The sequence below is a fragment of the Arachis hypogaea genome, chromosome 19, assembly GCF_003086295.3.
Source record: "Arachis hypogaea cultivar Tifrunner chromosome 19, arahy.Tifrunner.gnm2.J5K5, whole genome shotgun sequence".
NCBI classification, from domain to species: Eukaryota; Viridiplantae; Streptophyta; class Magnoliopsida; order Fabales; family Fabaceae; genus Arachis; species Arachis hypogaea.
Window position 1 is genome coordinate 124,209,635 of NC_092054.1, and position 15,294 is coordinate 124,224,928.

The window sequence follows — 15,294 nt, forward strand, 5'->3', positions numbered from 1 at the left end:
TGAGAAATCATATTGACTTACTGAGTCAATATTTTGTTCTGAGCCAATATGGCATTCAAAGTATCAATCTCAAGAACTCCTTTCTTCTGAGTTGTCCCATTGTTCATAGGATTTCTTTCAGAAGTGTACATGAATTGGTTATTTGCAACCATTTCAATGAGTTCCTGGACTTCTTCAGGCATCTTCTTCAGATGAAGAGATCCACCAGCAGAGTTGTCCAATGACATCTTGGACAGTTCGGACAGACCATCATAGAATATGCATATGATGCTCTATTCTGAAAGCATGCCAAAAGGACACCTTCTGATCAATTGCTTGTATCTTTCTCAAGCTTCATAGAGGGATTCACCTTCCTTCTGTGAGAAGGTTTGGACTTCCACTCTAAGCTTACTCAATTTTTGAGGTGGAAAGAACTTTGCCAAGAAGGCATTGACCAGCTTTTCCGAAGAGTTTAGGCTTTCTTTAGGTTATGAGTCCAACTATGTCCTAGCTCTGTCTCTTACTACAAAGGGAAAAAGTATGAGTCTGTAGACCTCAGGGTCAAACCCATTGGTCTTGACAGTGTCACAGATTTACAAGAATTCAGCTAGAAATTGATGAGGATCTTCCAATGGAAGTCCATGATACTTGCAATTCTGCTGCATCAGAGAAACTAATTGAGGCTTAAGCTCAAAGTTGTTTGCTCCAATTGCAGGAATTGAGATGCTCCTTCCACAGAAGTCAGAAGAGGGTGCAGTGACTACCAAGCATCTTTCTTGCATCTCCACCATTGTTGTTGGGTTCGGCCATGTTTGTTTTGTCTGCTTCCTTTTCAAAAATTTCTGTCAAGTCCTCTCCAGAGAGTTGTGCTTTAGCTTCTCTTAGCTTCCTCTTCAAGGTCCTTTCAGGTTCAGGATCAGCTTCAACAAGAATACCTTTGTCTTTGTTCTTGCTCATATGAAAGAGAAGAGAACAAGAAAGTATAAAATTCTCTATGTCACAGTATAGAGATTCCTTGAGGTGTCAGAGGAAAAGAAGAATAGAAGGATGAGGTAGAGAGGAGAAGTGTTAGTCTTACATAGAAAAAGGTGAGGATGGAGAAGAATTTTCAAAAACAAAATAAAAAATTTTTAATTAATTAAAAGAAAATAAAAAAATGGTTGATGGTTTTCGAAAATTAAAAGTGAGAAAGTGGTTAAGTGGTTTTAAAAAAGATTTTGAAATTAGCAATCAAAAAGATATGATTGAAAATTATTTTGAAAAAGATGTGATTGAGAAGATATGATTGAGAAGATATGATTGAAAAACAATTTAAAAAGATTTGATTTTTAAAATTAATGACTTGGCTAACAAGAAATTTAACAGATATGATTCTAAAATTCAAATATTAAACCTTTCTTAACAAAGAAGTAACAAACTTGAAATTTTTGAATCAAATCATTAATTGGTAGCAAGGATTTTCGAAAATAGTGAGAGAAAAATGGAAAGGATTTGATTTTGAAAAAGATATGATAAAAAAAATATGATTTGGAAAAGATTTGATTTTAAGAAATTATGAAAATTTGAAAAAGATTTGAATTAAAAACTAACTTACCTCCCTTGTTGTCCTGGCATTAAATGCCCATAATAGTATCCATTCTAGCGTTTAACGCCCAAAATACTACCCTTTTGGGCGTTTAACGCCCAGCCAGGTACCCTGGCTGGCGTTTAAACGCCAGTTTTCCTTCTTCACTGGGCGTTTTGAACGCCCAACTTTTCTCTGTAATTCCTCTGCTAAATGTTTTGAATCTTCAATTCTCTGTATTATTGACTTGAAAAGACAAACTTTTGATTTTTTTTTTGAATTTTTAATGATGAAAAACAACAAAATGAAACTAATCACGGAGAACTAAGATCAGATAAACAATGCATGCAAGACACCAAACTTAGAAATTTTCATATTGGAGACACTAACAAATTGAAAATGCATATGAAAAACAACAAAAGATACAAAACAAGAGAATTTAAAGATCAGACCCAAAAAATCATCAAGAACGACTTGAAGATCATTGAAGAACATAATGCATATATTCGAAAAATGCAAGAAAATTAAAAAATATGCTGGACACCAAACTTAAAATGTGACACTATACTCAAACAAGAAACATAAATTAAATTTTTGTAATTTTTCGAAAATTAATTGGAAAAAGAGAAAATAAGGAATTCAAAATTTTAATGAGAATTTCAGGAATCATGCAATGTTAGTCTAAAACTCCGGTCCAGGAATTAGACATGGCTTACTAGACAGCCAAGCTTTCAGTGAAAGCTCTGGTCCAAAACACTAGACATGGCCAATAGCCAGCCAAGCTTTAGCAGATCATTACATTCAACAGCAATATTGAAAGAAATCAACAAGCTCTTGTGATGATAAGTTGAAGCCTCGGTCCAAAAGATTAGACATGGATTCACAGCCAGCCAGAATTCAACAGATCATCATGAAACTCTAGAATTCCTTCTTAAATATTTTGAAGTCATAGAATAATTTATTTTTTTGAAAATTTTTCGAAAATAAAAATAATAAAAACAAAAAGCTTAAAATTAAAATAAAATTACCTAATCTGAGCAACAAGATGAACCGTCAATTGTCCAAACTCGAACAATCCCTGGCAACGGTGCCAAAAACTTGGTACACGGAATCGTGATCGCACACTTTTCACACAACTCCGTGCAGCTGACCAGCAAGTACACTGGGTCGTCCAAGTAATACCTTACGTGAGAAAGGGTCGATCCCACGAAGATTGTCGGCTTGAAGCAAGCTATGGTCATCCTTGTAAATCTCAGTCAGGCAGATTCAAATGGTTATGGGATTTTGATAATTGAAATATAATTAAAATAGAAAATAAGATAGAAGCACTTATGTAATTCATTGGTGGAATTTCAGATAAGCATACGAAGATGCTTTGTTCCTTTTGAACTTCTGATTTCCTATTGCCTTCATCCAACCATTCATACTCCCTTCCATGGCAAGCTGTATGTTGGGAGATCACCGTTGTCAATGGCTATCGTCCATCCTCTCAGTGAAAATGGTCCAAATGCGCTGTCACCGCATGGCTAATCATCTGTCGGTTCTCACTCATGTTGGAATAAGATCCATTGATCCTTTTGCGTCTATCACTACGCCCAACACTCGCGAGTTTGAAGCTCGTCACAGTCATCCCTTCCAGATCCTACTCGGAATACCACAGACAAGGTTTAGACTTTCCGGATCTCAGAAATGGCTGCCAATAATTCTAGCCTATACCATGAAGCTTCTAATCTTAGATTAGAAACCCAAGAGATATGCATTCAAGCTCGTTTTCATGTAGAACGGAAGTGGTTGTCAGGCACGCGTTCACAGGTGAGTATGGTGATGAGTTTCACTAGTTCATCACATTCATCATGTTGAAGTGCGAATGGATATCTCGGAGAAGAAGTAGGCGTGAATTGAATAGAAAAATAGTAGTAAGAACAGCAGAGCTCCACACCTTAATCTATGGGGTGTAGAAACTCCACCGTTGAAAATACATAAGTGAAAATAGGGTAGACATGGCTGAGTAGCCAACCTCCCATGGAGGTCTCAGAACATAAAAACTACATAATGTGTTCCAGAGATCATCCGAAGATAAAGGATGAAAATACAATAGTAAAAGGTCCTATTTATAATAAACTAGTAGCCTAGGGTTTACAGAAATAAGTAATTAATGCAGAAATCTACTTCTAGGCCCACTTGGTGTGTGCTTGGGCTGAGCATTGAAGCTTTCATATGTAGAGACTTTTCTTGGGGCTAAATGCCAGCTTTGGTACGAGTTTGGGCGTTTAACTCCAGCTTTTATGCCAGTTCTGGCGTTTAACGCCAGAATAGGGTAGAAAGTTGGCGTTTAAACGCCAGTTTGCATTATCAAATCTCGGGCAAAGTATGGACTATTATATATTGCTGGAAAGCCCAGGATGTCTACTTTCCAACGCAATTGAGAGTACGCCAATTGGGCTTCTGTAGCTCCAGAAAATCCATTTGGAGTGCAGGAAGGTCAGAATCCAACAGCATCTGCAGTCCTTTTTCAGCCTCTGAATCAGATTTTTGCTCAGGTCCCTCAATTTCAGCCAGAAAATACCTGAAATCACATAAAAATACACAAACTCATAGAAAAGTCCAGAAATGTTATTTTTATTTAAAAACTAATAAAAATATAATAAAAAGTAACTAAAACATACTTGAAACTACCTAAAAATAATGCCAAAAAGCGTATAAATTATCTGCTCATCAGTTACCTTAGCTGTGCATATTTTCCTTTAGCTTGCTAATTTGATGCATTATATACTGACTGCTCATTTCTTTTTGCTTAAACACCAAACCAGCCTTAAACTCATGAATTTTGAAATCCATTTGATGCCATTTGCAGCAGTACACACATTGTTCTTTTGAATGAATTGATTAAATGCCTATTCATGTGTGTTTAATATCAATGACAATATACATAGCCACTTGTTCTTTCATGTTTCTGAGTAATGTAATCTGTTTCTCAACCAAGTATTACTTTGGACAAGAAGTTATCTATATGCGATCATTTCTTATCCTCTCAACATGAATAAGTGCATTCTTTCACTATGGCCTTGATTATTGCCTTTTATGCCAATTTTGAAAACTCTTCCAATTTCAAGTGCAAATTGCAATAATCAATTTCTTTCAAGTCAATTCACTTGCATTGTTACACCTAAGTCATATGTATGCTTTGATTGTTGTTCATTCCTTCATTTGTTACTTAGGTTACTTGATTTTAGGAAAATACACTTCTTTTTGAGCAATTGACTATTCTTTACATGTTTTCCCTTAATTGATTGTTTGTTATCTTATTGGCTCTTATTTGAATTATTTGACTATTTTCTTCTTCTTTCTGTGATATTTATCTGTCTCTCTTGAGTTGTACTCTATTTTTGTCTCTTTCAGGATGGCTCGCAAAGGAAAGGAGAAAGCCAATCCTTTGGCTCGTCCTCCTCATGTGCCTCCGAGTACCCAACCGGACATATTCATTAATGATGAAGCCCTAGAACAATATAAGAAACTGGAAAAGTGAGCCTTTTACTACGAGAAAAAGCTGAACCTGCCCGAGAAATATGCGGATCAGATTCTTAGCAGATTAAATTTTTATCATTGAAAATTTGTAGAATTCGATCCGGTGGAAGTTAATGAACACCAAGTCAAGGAATTCTACGAAAATTTCCTAAAGAGGGATGCCCCAACTGTTTTTCTAAGAGGTGTCACACTGGACACCTCTGATACTGCTTTAGAGCCCCTCTTAGATATTCTGCATATTCCTCCGGCTCGTGACGCTTACACTCAAATAGTGAAGGACGTGACAACGGGCAAGCTATAATTGGCTGTGATCCTGGAAAAGATTGGCCTGCCTGAGGCTAGATGGGAGTATAGGAAAGGGGACAATGTGGCTCTATTGAGTATTGCGTGCACTGATCTAAATCCTGAGGCGAGGATCTGGCAGCAGATCATTATCGACTACATTCTACCGAGCACGCATGCCACGAACAATAGAGTCTGTGTGGCAGTTTTGCTTTGGAAGGTGAACCAACAGCAGAAATACAACATTTCCTTCCCATCGATGATCACCAGATTAGCCGTTTTATCTGGAGTGGAGAGATGCCCAACAGACCAGACGTCTGTCTTCATCAGCAAACACCCATTCCTGCCATACGGCGACTATGACGGACCGCCTCAAAAGAAGAGGAAGACGACTAAGCCATCATCAGCAGCAGAGCCCTCAGCACCTCCTACAGCTCCCGCACCCACACCCCGACTTCAGACACCCTATGATTTGTGTCGGGAGATCATTCAGCTTCTCTACCATTTTGAGTGCCGCAACGCTCGCCGCTTCCAGTGGATAGTGGCGAATTTTGAAGGTAAAGACCCTGGGCCACCTCCTCTAGATACACCAGAGCCTGAGGCTGAGACCGAGGAGCCTGCATGGGAGGAGCCAGCAGCTGAAGCTGGCCAGGAAGTTGAGACCCCTGAGTAGAGACCAACGGAGCCCACGATTGAGAAGGCTATAGTTTAGCAAGTTGAGGAGCCTAGAGCTGAAGAGCCGACAGCTGGAGCTGAGCAGACAATAAAGATGGCAGCAGAGCCAGCTGACCAGGAAGTTGAGGAGCCAGTAGATGAGGCCACACCAGAGACATCCAGAGCCATTATTGTGTATCATCGTCACCACCAGCCACCACCATCTGACGATGGAGCTTCTCATGGTTGATCCCCCCCGATTGATTCTTTTGGGCACTGAGGACAGTGTAGGATTTAAGTGTGGGGGAGGATCTACGATATTTTGGGTGTAAACATTCTCTCCTTAACACTTGTCATTTAGTTTATTTTAAGTTTTATTATGCCTTTTTGTGGATATTGTAGTACTTTGACTTATGCATTATATATATATATATATATATATATATATATATATATATATATATATATGTTTCTAGCCATCTTTAGTATTGCACTTCCATTTTGGTATATATATACATATTGCATCTTTATATTGCTTGCTATATAGTATAGATATGGATTATGATTGGATGATGTGAATAGCATATGCCTAGTTTATTTTGATCCTAATTGTTCATGTTACTTTTTGACTGTTGAAAATTAGTAAAAGAACTGGGAAATTTTGAAAAATTTTGCATCCATCACAATATACATGCATATAGAAAATAAGCTTTGGTGAAAAACAACAAGGATTTTCCAAGAATTTTGTTTCAAGGGCATTCTGTTGAATCGATTGAGAAAACTATTTTCAAACTTGCTTGAATGATTTCTTTATGGAACATAGAAGAGTAAAGAACAAATTCCTTGTGAGTTTTTGAGCTTGAATGAGTGGTTACATCTTTTAACCACTAATTTGTTCATTGTGTGTTATGTCTCTTCTATGATTGTAATATTAGTTTTGCTTGATTCTTTATTTCCAATGATTGATGTTTTGAATTGCATTGAGCATGATTGAGGCCATCTTTGATAAAAGCTTACTTTACCCATATTACCTACCCTTTGCATCTGCCTTTGTTAACCCCCTTTGAGCTTTATTTACCCCATTATTCTTGACATAATCACGTCACAACCTTAAGCAGAAAAGCATGATTTACCTTGGATTGTATCCTTGATTAGCTTAGGTTGAGGAGTGTATTTTATTTAAGTGTGGAGAAAATTTTGGAAAACATTGGTAGCAAATGAAAATGTTTAATTTGGGTATTTTATTGAAAATTTTGAAAAATGGAAACAATCATGTATGAACTACTAAAACCATATGCATTTTATTCTCAAAAAAAAAATCTCATCTTAAAAAGGGGATAAAAGTTACCCCTAAGTGAAGGAAAATGAATAAGGAATGCATATGTGATGTGAATGATAAATCATACATGAGTGTTTGTGAAAAAGGAATGATGGAAGGTTAGGATTGCATATTATTTTGATTTGGTTGATATAGGTTGAGTCGGGTACTTAAACTAATCAAGGATTCAATCATTTTAGTCCACTTAGCCATATCTATCCTACCTTTACCCTAACCCCATTACAACCATATGAAGTCCTCATGATAATTGCATTCGTGCATCACTTGTTGTTGATTGTTAGATGAAAAGCAATTCCTTGAAAACATGATTAGAAGAGACTTGAGTAATTAAACCCTTAGACACCGAGTGATTAGAGTGTATACACACACCTAGTGAGGGTTAAATTACTCAACTCTATGTTTCCATACCTCTTTTCATGTATTCTTGCAAGTTACTTCATTTTGATGTCTTGAATTAATTCTTTAGATTTTGGTTGCAATGGATTATTTCCTCGCTTGGCCCTATTTATCTATACTTGCTTGGAGTTTGATTGTTTGTTTTCACCAATTAAATATAGATACTATAGATAGATATATAGCTATAGATAGTATATACATACTTGCATGCACATAGGTAGATGCATTTAATAAGTTGATTATCCCTTTTTGATCATTCTCATTATTGGTTTAGCATGAGAACATGCTATTGTTTAAGTGTGGGAGAAATTGATGAGTCCATATTTGATGGTATATTTTGACTCAATTTGGATGGATTCAAGCACATGAACTCACACTTAAGCACCAAAATAGCATACTTTTGTGTTTTGTCCCCAGTTTGATCCTAAATGTGAAAAATGCAATTTTGTGCTTGAAATGAGCAATTTAATTTCACTTTTATTCTATTTGATTCCATGACATGTTTGCTGAGTGATTTCAGGCCTTGGAGGCAAGAATGGATAGCCAAAAGTGGAAGAAAGTATGTACAAGGGAGAAAACATGAAGAAAATAAGGAAAAGCACATACAGCGAAGTGTGCGTGCGCACGACCACCTGTGCGTACGCACAGGACAACATTCAGCCAAGTGTGCGGACGCACACATCTGTGTGTCCGCACAGGTTCCTGCACGTGATTTCATTAATGAAGAACATGTTCTTCGAATTCTGAGGCCTCTTGGCCCAATTTGGAAGGCTTGAAGGCTGAATTAAAGTGCTATATGAGGGGAGAATCAACACATATGAAGGCATTAGCTTACATTAGGACTTTGTTTTAGTTTTCATATAAGAATTAGGAGTATGAGTAGTGTAGAGTAGAGAGCTCTCCTAGGGTTTATCAATTTCTATTGTAGCATTTTATAGCAAGCTTTTCTTTTGGATTTTTCTTCTTTAATTGTAAGTACTCTCAATTTCCTCTTTAAATATAGCACTTTTACTTTCATTTCCTTTTGGTTCAAGTTACTTGTTCATATTTGCAATTTTGTGTTTCTTGAAGTTTTGATCAATGAATTTTATGTTTCTTACTTCCTTTATGCTTGATTGCTTGTTTATGTTTGGTTTTGTTGATAGTTGGTTATCATTTTCTATTTTACTTTGCAATTTTCCATGTTTTACTTTTATGCACACAAGGTGTTTGTGAAAATGCCAACTTTAGATTTTGAGTAAATCTTCACACCTTGGCTTGTGGGTTGAGTTCCTAGGATAATAGAGTCATAATGGCCGACATTTAGTGATAATTCTTGGGTAGTTAGTTGACTCTTGTTTCCATTGATGCTAGCCTTTTATCAACTAGTTTGGTAAGTTGGTTAGGACTAACGGATTAAGGTCAATTATGCTTGCTTGACTTACTCCTCGATGTTTGGGGTTAACTAGGTGAGATTGACTCATTACAATTACCATAGTTGTGGTTATGACGATGATAGGACTCCTTGGATACTCTCATTCCCAAGTCAAGGCTATTTCATTGCGTTTATAGCATTTTCACTAGTTTTGATCTTGTTCCTTGTTGCTTGCATTACTTTCAATTTTGATCATCTCTTAGTTATTTTATTTCTTAAGTTCTTTTAATCTTTTGTTCTTTGATTGAAAAACCCATTTTTGTCCTCTTAACAACCGAAAGCGTAACATTCCATCTGCATCCTAGGGAGAACGACCCGAGGTTGAAAGACTCTCGGTTTATATTTGGTTTAAATTGGAAAATACTAAACTTTGATGTTAGTTGATTGTCGAGATTGGGACTATACTTACAATGCCAATCTTATTTTGAGATCAAATCCCTAACCCGCTCTAGGCCATGCATCACAAGAGTTTGATTTAGAAATCAAAGATAGGAGTGTTCCCAAAATTTAGTGGCGGACCACTTGAGTCGCCTAGAACATATTAAAAGTGACTCCACTCCTCTCAATGATGCATTTCCACTGGATAGCTTGCAAGCAATATCTGGGGTGGTTCCTTGGTATGCACCCAGAGCTAATTATTTGGTTAGTTGCACCTTTCCTCCAAATTTTTCTAAACATCAAAAGGACAAGCTCAAGAGCGAGTCCAAGTACTACATATGGGATGACCCATATTTGTGGGGATGTGGTGCTGACCAAATAATTAGACGGTGTGTTCCACAATTCAAAATTTAGTCTATTTTAGAGGCATGCCACTCTTCTGAGAGTGGTGGACACTTTGGTCCTCAAAGAACTACAAGAAAAATTTTAGACTGTGGATTTTGGTGGCCCACACTTTTTAAGAATGCTAATCTTTTCTGTGACTATTTTCGCCAATGCTAAGGGTTTGGAAACATATCCAAGAGGGATGAGATGCCCCAACAACTCATGTTGCTTTGTGAAATTTTTTATGTTTGGGGTATTGACTTCATGGGTCCATTTCCAAACTTGAATGGTTTCTTATATATTCTGTTAGCTGTTGATTATGTTTCTAAGTGGGTGGAAGCAATTCCTACCCGTACTGATGATGCTAACGTGGTTGTTTCTTTTGTTAAGAATAATATTATTTGCCACTTTGGATTACCACAAGAAATCGTGAGTGATCAAGGCTCTCAATTTTGTAACAAAAGAATGACAGGTTTGATGAAGAAACATGGCATCATTCACAAGGTGGCAATGGCTTACCATCCCCAAACAAATGGACAGGCCGAGGTGTCTAATAGAGAGATCAAGTGCATACTAGAGAAGATTGTGAAACCTCATCAGAGAGATTAGAGTACTAGACTTAGAGATGCACTATGGGCTTACTGGACAGCTTACAAGACACCAATCGGCATGAGTCCGTTCCGCCTAGTATACGGAAAGGCTTGTCACCTTCCGGTAGAGGTGGAACTCAACGCTTACTGAGATGTGAAGGAATGCAACTCAGGATTAGGAGGAGTTGGAATAGAAAGAAAATTATAGCTGGAAGAATTAGAGTGCATTTGGCTTGAGGCTTATGAGAACTCAAGGCTCTACAAAGAAAAGGTGAAGGCGGTATATGATCAAGACATCAAGAGAAGAGAGTTTAGAGCTGGGGATCAAGTTCTTCTCTATAACTTAAGGTTGAGACTAATGCCAGGCAAACTGAGGTCAAGGTGGGATGGACCTTACGTGGTGGAGAAGGTTGAACCGTAGGGAGTTGTCCACGTAAGTCACCCCTCAAGCCCTACCTTCTTCAAAGTCAATGGCCACCGTTTAAAGATTTATCATGGTTCAAAAGTGAAGAACAACAAGGAGTTGGAGATCTTCCTCTTGAAGGACTCAGCCAAGGAAGAGGACTGAGTTTATAGACCCTCCAACTTAAGGACGTTAAAGAAAAGTGCTAGGTGGGGGGCAACCCACCATGGTACGATCTTCCTTTTTATTAGTTTTATTTTATTTATTTGCTTATCTTTGTTTTGTTGGATGTTTGTGTTAATTTTCAAATCTGCATGTTTACTTTTATTTTGAGTTATTTTTATAATTTCATAAAAAAAGGCCCTATCACACGTGCGCATGGCTGAAGCGCACGCATGAGACCCCGAATATGCACCATGCCAAAACGATGCTGGAACGATACACCCGCACGGCCAAACAGAAGGTTGTGCTGGGGCCATACGGGAAGGGGGCAAATGGCACGGGCACTAGTCACGCTTACGCGTGGCCCACACCTACGCGTCGAAGCCCATATTTCCTTTTGTGCTGAATTTGTGCTGGGACCATACCACAACACGGCCTGGACAGAATGTTGTGCCAAGCTTGTGCTGGAGGGGGTACTAGGCGCGCAGCACTGCCCACGTGTACGCATGGCCGAGGCGTACGCGTTGCCCCATCCCCAAAATTTATGCTTTCGTGATGCTGGCATTGTGCACCCGCATGGCTCGAACAGAATGTTGTGCCGAGACCATGTGGGTACCGCGCTAAATGCACAAGTTATCCTCACGTGTACGCATGAATGACGCGTGCGTGTCACCTTCATTTTTCACAATCCACGCTTACGCGTCACTATCCGTTTTTAAACTCCAAACACGCAGACCTAGTTCTGTGCCGTTTCCTACTCCCCCTTCTTTTGTTTCCTTTCTTTTTTCCCCCTTCCTTCTTTGTTCTTTCTTCTTTCCTTCTCACTTTCTTCCCCTCTTTTCCGACGGACCTCCACCAGCGACCACCGTTCTCTAGCGTTCTTTTTCTCTTCTCTCTATTACCCCTCTTCTTTCTTCCCCTTATTCTTTCTCTCTTACTTCCACTTACCACTACTCCTTCTTGCATTCAAGGTTTCACTCCTCCCTCATTATCTTCTCTATTTTCCTTTACTTTAATTACATCTTATTACTTTGTTTTTTTTGTTGCACTTTATGTTCTTATTTCTTGCTTTGTCTTAGTTCTTTTCTTTTTAATTTATTGTATATTTGCAATTGGTGTTGGATCACTATTTTCCATTACTTTTATAAATTTATTGAATTGATTAGTCCTACTTGATCTATTGGATATTTTTCTTTTCATGGTGTTATATGTTTGTTTTGTCAACTTGCTTGTTGAATAATACAATGCACAGCACGTGTTTGTGAAAAAGTTTCAATGAACCCTTACTTTAATTTTACTTTTATTTGTTGCATTCTTTTCTACTTTTTCACTACACTTATTTTATTAGTGCATTCTTCATTATCCTTACTCATTTCTTTACAATTCTCCTCTTCCCTCATTTTCAGTATGACAACCACGAAAGGAAAGGAGAAAGCTTCTAAGAAAACGGTTTCTAAAAGGCAAGCACCAAAGTCACCCACCAATCGATAGCCTTCTAAGAAATCAAAAGTGGATATCCGCACTGATGAGTCAGACAAGAAGATTTCCGCTAAGGATACAACGTGATTCGCCAACCGTTATTGTGAAAGGATGCATTCCAATATTATAGAGCGGAATCTCCACCATGAACGCCTTCTCTTTGTACCGGACCATTTCAGACAATATGTGGAGAATCGAATGAAGAGGAGACGTTGGGTTTTCTTGAACCGAGATTCAATTGAAGTTAACTTGTCTTGGGTCGATAAATTTTTTGCTAATTACCACTCCCCGACCCTTGACTCAATCTATATGCATCAGAATCAAGTTCCAATTTCAGAAGCCGCCCTTCACCGAGTGCTTGGCATCCCACCAAATCTGGAAGGGTTGGATGCCTTCCACAAAGCAGAAATTGTATGCAAAGGTTATACTTTTGATTGGGACCCCGTCCTTAAGGCAATTGCTAAGCCCAGAAGCACTTGGTTTTATGGGCAAAGCAAGGTTAACCCAAAGGGGCTTTCAGCTAATGATTTGACAGATGAGGCTCGTGTATGGCAACAGATTATGTCCCACTATGTCTGGCCGAGCACTCATGAGTCCTCTATCACCGGGGACATGGCTGTGCTTGTGTGGTGCATTTTGACTAAGAGGCCGCTGACGGAAAGGACTTTTGCTAGTAAAGAATTTCATAAAAATAATCACGTTGTAAGTATAGTTTCTAAACCAACAGAAAATCCTTTCGTACAAAAGTTTTGGTTGTCACTTAAGCAAACCCAATAAAAATAATAACCGAAGTATTTAAACCTCGGATCATCTCTCAAGGAATTACAGGGAAGTATAATTTATTATTGGTTATGAGAAAAGTATCTTTTTGAGTTTTTGAAAGGTTTGAACAAGGAATATAAATGACAAGAAAGTAAACTAATTATCATGAAAACCCTTGCAAGGTATAAGAATTAGAAATCCCATCCTAGTTACCCTTATCAATTGTGATGAGAATTGTTTATTGCTCCTACTTAGTTAACCCTTACTAAATAAAGGAAAGTCAAGTGGACTAATCAATGGGATTCCTCAAGTCCTAGTCAACTCCTAAGGAAAGACTAGCTTTAGAGGGATCCAAATCAATCAGCAAATTCCAATTTTCAATCAACAAGGAGTTTGATAACTCAAGTGTCACCAATTACTCAACCAAAGTCAAAGGGGAAAAATCTAAATTAAATTAAAAGCATCAATAACATAAATTAAAGAAAGCAATCATAAATCTGAAATACCTCAAATTGCATTAAATAAGAAAATCAATTCTAACATGGAGTTCATAAACCAAGATTGGGAAAAATAAACAAATCAAAGTAATAGGATAAATAAAAGTAGAAGAGAAACTAAATTAAAGGAACATTGAACCTGGAATTGAGAAGAAACAATCCTAAAACTAAGAGAAATCCTAAATCCTAAAACCTAGAGAGAGGAGAGAGACTCTCTCTCTAAAAAACTACATCTCAAACCTAAATTGTCAATAATGAATGAATGATTGATGAATCCCTTTGATCCCTCCATTCTCCAGCCTCTATTCTGTGTTCTCGGGCTTGGATTTGGGCCGAAAAGGAGTCCAAAAATCGCTGGGGGCAAATTCTGCAACTTTCTGCACGTGGCGTCTATCACGCGTACGCGTAGGTCACGCGTGTGCGTCATTTGGAGATTTTCCTTGTCACGCGTACGCGTCGCTCGTGCTCTGCGCTAGGCACGCGTCCGCGTCGTCCATGCGTGCGCGTCGCTACCATTTTCTTCAAAACTTCATTTTCGCGTGTTCCTTCCACTTTTGCATGTTTCCCTTCTGTCTTCTAAGCCATTGCTGCCCTATAAAGCCTGAAAATACTTAACACACAGATCATGGCATCGAATGGTAGTAAAGGATAATTAAAATTAATAGTTTTAAGGTCCAGGAAACATGTTTTCACATATATCACAGAATAAGGAAGAAATTGTAAAACCATGCAATTTATATGAATAAGTGAGCAATGATTTGATAAAAACCACTCAATTGAGCACAAGATAAATCATAAAATAGTGGTTTATCAACCTCCCCACACTTAAATATTAGCATGTCCTCATGTTAAATTCAAGAGAAACTAGAAAAGAGTGAAGGTAGAATGGTAGAATCTATGCAATGCAATCTATTTAAATACAAGCTACCTATATGAATCATGCAATTCTAATTACTACCCACCTAGATATATAAAGCTTACATGTGGTTAAATTGAGTCAAATTTTTCAAGGAAACATTTATGCACAACTAAGGGCTAAATCATTTTAAAACACATTCACTGTTGAGTTGAGTTAATCAAAAGAGTTCACAAAGTTGCAAGACAAGTAATGATCAAACATGGATATATGAAAATGAGCTATTGAACCCTCACTAGATTTGTATATACACTCTAATCACTTAGTGTTTGGGGTTATTCACTCTACTCTTCTCTAGTCATGCTTTCTAAAACTTTGTTCTTCATCTAAACAATCAACAACTATTTAATGTACACATGCAATCATCATGAGGTCTTTTCAAGGTTGTAATGGGGTTAAGGCAAAGGTGAGGATATATGTATGGCCAAGTGAGCTATAAATTGAATCCTTGATTAGTCTAAGATCTCACCTATCATACACATATTCTATATAACTCTAACATTATGCCTAACTATCCAAATTTTCCACTTTTGTATCACATACTCATGTACCAAATCATTTTTTATTTTT

At 37.6% G+C, this 15,294-nt stretch overlaps 1 non-coding gene across 1 annotated transcript; it reads left to right on the forward strand.

Annotated features, from left to right (window-relative positions):
* Positions 1 to 285: 285 nt before the first annotated feature.
* On the forward strand, positions 286 to 389 carry LOC112780471 (small nucleolar RNA R71). The gene has a single exon (XR_003191304.1). It is a non-coding gene; the product is annotated as a small nucleolar RNA R71 (small nucleolar RNA).
* The last annotated feature ends 14,905 nt before the right edge of the window (positions 390 to 15,294 follow it).